A 5,870-nucleotide genomic window follows, 5' to 3' on the forward strand; every position below is an offset into this window, starting at 1 on the left:
TTTTTTAATCAGATGTGACTTCATATGAAATATCCTGTAGCAGTGACAGATTTCGGATTTGTACAGAACATTGGACTTATCGGATTCAACCATGATTTTTTTTGTATTTAATAGTATACTAAAACAATGTGTAAAATATTGTAGAAGCATTCACAGGAACACTCTCTTATTGTTTTCATACAATGACAACACTATCTCTAGCACCTCGGGAAACAGTTATTTCCTTTGTAGGCACTGCTCAGGAAGTAAGAACGGGGTGGAAAATTTCATGCTCTGTTTGTCCTTCAAAATGTACTTTCATTTGTGAGTGCTGGGCATTTCACTCCAAAACAGCAGTCAACAAAGGAAATATTTTGGAAGAAAGTTTCCGCATAGAGAGAGCATAGACTAATATTAAAGAATGGTGTGGCAAATAGCTTTATACGTCAGTGTGAGGAAACTGTGCTATAAGAAGTAGCATTAAGTAAAAGTCCAAGTACAGTAAGATACCATTAATACGACACCCAAATTCATGAATTCTGGATTATCCTATCTTTTGCTGTAAAGGTTGACTTGTGTCGCAGTAAATACAACATAGATTTGTCAGATATCCCTGAACATATCAGAAAAGATCATCTAGAAGAATTGTCTATTTAATTCCTGTATAGCATCCTATACACACAATTGTAATAACATTGACAGCCCAAGTCTTTCTCTAGTTTGGAGGTATACAGAATGATATTTTAGAGATTTACATCTTCCTCCATTGCCTAAAATACCATAACTAGAAGAGTTTCTCCTAATGCAAACAGTTGTAGGGAAATCAGATGTTAGAAAAGAATATGGGAAATAAGCTAGATGGAAAAAAGGAAAACTGCCCCTACCACCCCCTATTAGAAGGTATAAGTGCTGCCTATAAGTGCTTATTAACACAGCAGAGTTTCATATCTGTGTGCTAGCCTTAAGTAATAGAACATGCTATTTCTCCGGTTGTTTCCATAGGTCATTCAATAGGTCACTCAACTTCGTGAAAACTGATTACCCTTAAGTGTGCACTCGGCTGTAAAGATTTTGGTGGTTCATTGAGGGAGTTTTCGGTCTTCTTCAGTCATCTTTGGTGACGTCAGCATGAGCTTCTGTAAAAAGTGTCATGATGTTGGCACACCCCACATGACTGCAGAGGCCCAAACACAGGATTCATTGGTCCCCTTGGTCTGCTAAAGTCACCCAAGCGGACCAAAGATGTCTGCAAAGGAGCACCAGATGTGGCGATAGAGCCCAGGAGAGGTGAGGGAAGGATTCTTATATATCTCTGCAAAGATGGTCTCCACAAACAGACATTCTGTAATACCCCTTCTAGAATTGGTTGGAAACTATGTACAGCTCTGTACAGAAGTTTATCACAAAACAGTTTGTCAATTGCTCATAATGTATAGGTCATAGCCACTGACAATATCCTTTTTGTGCAGATTCCCTCCTTCAGCTGCAGATCACTATAGCAATTCTGATAGTAATAGAATTCTGCTAGGTATAGATTATATTCACTGAAGGGTGCATTTACCCAAAAATAGGAATAGATAATAAAATTTAACCTTTATTGATATCCTCTATAAAAACACACAACATTTTTCAAAGGTTTAAAAACATATATAATGTCAGACCATATTAACCTGTAGCTTATGGTTAATAGATTCAAATACTCAATGAGTAGGGTATAGATAGTTTTTTTGTAGGGGCTGAGATTCAGGGTATACTCATGAAATCCCTATAATAAATGCCCTATCTCCCTCACTCAAAGGTAATGATATACCGCAGCATAAATACAAAAGGAGAACGCCTCCCAGCTGATAATTATGGCCTGCTGCCTCCCTCCCCTCCCTGAGGATACTGGCCTACTGCCACACCAACAGGGGTAAAGGATAGAGACAGACAGGTCCTGGGACGTTTAACTCCTATTCACACCTACTGCGGCATAAATAACTCCTATTTCAACCCTACGCGTTTCATCTCATTAAAGAGACTCTAGGCAGCCTATAGAGCGGTCCTGCCGACGGTCAGACCACATACCGTTACACATAATATCTGTTGGGCAGTATTTACTGCTGGTGATAGAATTTTCCTAAATACAAAATTAACCCCTGTAGAGTCTCTTTAATGAGATGAAACGCGTAGGGTTGAAATAGGAGTTATTTATGCCGCAGTAGGTGTGAATAGGAGTTAAACGTCCCAGGACCTGTCTGTCTCTATCCTTTACCCCTGTTGGTGTGGCAGTAGGCCAGTATCCTCAGGGAGGGGAGGGAGGCAGCAGGCCATAATTATCAGCTGGGAGGCGTTCTCCTTTTGTATTTATGCTGCGGTATATCATTACCTTTGAGTGAGGGAGATAGGGCATTTATTATAGGGATTTCATGAGTATACCCTGAATCTCAGCCCCTACAAAAAAAACTATCTACACCCTACTCATTGAGTATTTGAATCTATTAACCATAAGCTACAGGTTAATATGGTCTGACATTATATATGTTTTTAAACCTTTGAAAAATTTCGTGTGTTTTTATAGAGGATATCAATAAAGGTTAAATTTTATTATCTATTCCTATTTTTGGGTAAATGCACCCTTCAGTGAATATAGTTTGAAAAAAATAGGAGACTTTATCTAGAAGTCAGTGAATCATTTTTTGTAGGTATAGATTAACTTTGGCTTTATTCCACCAAATTTATAGTTTACACTTAGTACAAAAAGCCATAAACAACACTTCTTTATAGCACAATTTTCTAACAGTAGACTAAATCTAGCAGGGATTTTAGATGTTTAAGGTATCTCTCCCCACAATACATAAAATGTACATACCAAAACAGCTACATGGATTATAAACGCTGCAGTTGTCCGCCCCGGGGTGTCCGTGGTAAACCTCAGGGAAACCAGACAGCAGACAGCTTGTGAGCAGTCGGCTTTAAAACCCATTCATTTGAATGGGTTTTCAAAGATGACTGCCCGTGAGCGTTTTCAGCCTCTCCGCCTGGTGTCCGTTTTTTTTTTCGTGGACACAAAGTCCTCCATGTAGGACTCCATGTAGGACATTCAAATGAATAGATTTTAAAGCCGACCGCTTGCAAGGCGTCTGCTGTCCGGTTTCCCCGGGGTTTACCACGGACTCCCCGGGATGGACAGCAGCGGCAGTGTGAACGCCGCTTTAGAGCCACCAAAAAGACATCATAGATAACTTTTATACATCATTTTATTGTAGCAGTTTTTATTAAATAAATAATTATCAATAAAGAAAAGTGGTTGTCCCATTGAGGACACTTTTCCACAAAGGAAAGGAGATAAGTGTCAGATCACTGGGGGTGCAACCTCTGGATCACTCAGTAATCACCAGAACGGGGAACCGAAAGTCCGACATGCGTCCTGCTTGTGAATGGAGTGTCAGTGCTCCTTTGACTTCCATGGGGCTGCTAGCACTTCAATCTCTTGCAGTGCTGGCAGCTTCCTTAGCAATTAAAGGGGCTCTATCAGCAAAATCATGCTGATAGAGGCTATTCAGGCACCGTAAATGTTATATTAAACTACCCCCCCCCCCCCCCGCTTTAAAATAAAACCCTAAAAAAGAATGTGATCAACTTACCCATCGTGCACGGTGGGTGGGCATTCAGAGTCCGCCATCTTCTTCATCCACGCCTCCTCTTCCTGCGATGTCCTCGGGTCCCATCCTCCTCCAGCGCTCGCGAACTGACATTGCTAAAAAAAAATGGCCTGCGCCCAGGCCATTTTTTTTTAGCAATGTCAGTTCACGAGCGCCGGAGGAGGACGGGACCCGAGGACATCGGAGGAAGAGGAGGCGTGGATGAAGAAGACGGCGGACCCTGAATGCCCGCCCACCGTGCACGATGCGTAAGTAGATCACATTCTTTTTTAGGGTATTATTTTAAAACTGGGGGTGTAGTTTAATATAACTTTAGCGGTGCCTGAATAGCCTTTTTAAAGGCTATTCACGCATATGTGGGGCTCTATTAGCATCATTTTGCTGATAGAGCCCCTTTAATGGAGTACTGGTCGTGCCTCAAATCAAAAGGAGGAAGCATGGTGAACCTTCGGTCCCCTGTTCTCCTGATCTTCACTTCAAACCAAACAGAATTCTGTACATTATATAGGGGCTATTCTTGATATTGACTGCAAATGTGACGTCATTGGCCTGGACAACCTGCAACCTCTTCAGAAAGCTGATTGATGAAGATCGCCAGATGTTGATGACCGATCATCATTGTCATAGTCCCAGAAAACCCCTTTAGGTAAATATGTTCTATAATGATTTTGTCCTCAAACACCTTTTTATACTAAATATGTGTAATGTTATGGCTTATGTAATTTTATTTTATTTTTTTTAAACCAGCCAACTCCCCCAGTTAGTGGATAGTCACATATATACTGCCCCTCAAGGAGTAAGTAAATCGCCCATAAAGAAAATAAGAATCCGGGGAGCCTTGGGCTTAAATGACTACAGTCAGTAACAATTATTGTAACATACAATGAAGTTTTTAACATGCAATTGTGTTTTTGTTTAAAATAAAAATTTTCTTAATATGCCATCAGATATTTGGGTGTATACTGTCATCTAGTGCTACACTAAGCAGTTGGCTTATTGGCTATAAATTCAGTGATTGTTCTTCTTCTATTAATAAAAATGCAGAAAATGTGATAATAATTCAGGACAGAAGTAACATTATGGCATTTTGTTAGGACCTATAGAATAATCTATTTCCTTACAGTAAATGCAATGAAAGTTACCAAGGAGTTCCATGGTCATAAAAATTCAGTTGAAAGAGAAGGTCGAATACAATCATGCAGGTACTGAAACTCAGCTGCTGCGGAACATTTTTGGTGGGGAGGAGGACTGCCTTTGTAACACAACTCATCTTTGTACTGTGATATCACTGTTTGCTTTACCCCTGTACTGTAACATCGTGTTTATTAGATTTTTTTTCTGTGGTATCACTGTATGCATTTACTACACAGCTGAGGGCTGGGACCAGCCGATGGAGTTGGAAGAATCTCTGACTGCTGCCGATTACTCTTTCCCCCGTTGTTGAAGTACATTGCACTGGGGATCTGAGGCCTGGTTCACATCTGTGTTCAGTAATTTGAACAGACTACCGAACGCATTGGAAAGCAGTGAGCACTGAAAGCACACGGACCCCATAGTCTATATTGAGGTCCGTGTGTTTTCCACATGGTCTCCGCACAAGTCATGCGAACAGCAAAGTAGATTGTGAAGTACTTTTCTGTATGTTCCGTGCGGACACCATGCGGAAAGCACTCGGACTCCACTCTAGTCTATGGGGTCTGTGTGCTTTCATAATCTCACCGCTTGCCAATGCATTTGGTAGTCTGTTAGGGACGTCCCCATGCGGACCCACCAAACGGATTACTGAACGCATATGTGAACCAGGCCTAAGATGCCAGGTTGAAGTCCCCCTGTGGGACATGTAAAAACGTAAAGAAAAAAAAAATCTAAAAGTTTAAAATAAACAATAGAGATGAGGGAACACTATGCAAAACAACCATTTCGAATAGCACGCTCCCATACAAATGAATGGAAGCAGCTGGCACGCAGACTTCGCTTACCCCCTCTCCCCCGCGTGCCGGCTATGTTCATTCATTTCTATGGGAGTGTACTATTCGAAACGGCTGTTTCCAATAGTGTTCGCTCATCTTTAATAAATAAATTTAAAAAAAGTTAACCCCACCCCCCCACCTTTAAATTTAAAGAATACACATAACGTAGACAAAGAAAAGAGATATCTCTGTCAGCATAATAACTAAAAAGTTCTAGACATCAGGACATGGTGACCCCAGGAAAATCGCTCATTTTCAAAAAGTGATGTATTATTTG

Source organism: Leptodactylus fuscus, chromosome 1 (genome assembly GCF_031893055.1).
Source record: "Leptodactylus fuscus isolate aLepFus1 chromosome 1, aLepFus1.hap2, whole genome shotgun sequence".
NCBI lineage: Eukaryota > Metazoa > Chordata > Amphibia > Anura > Leptodactylidae > Leptodactylus > Leptodactylus fuscus.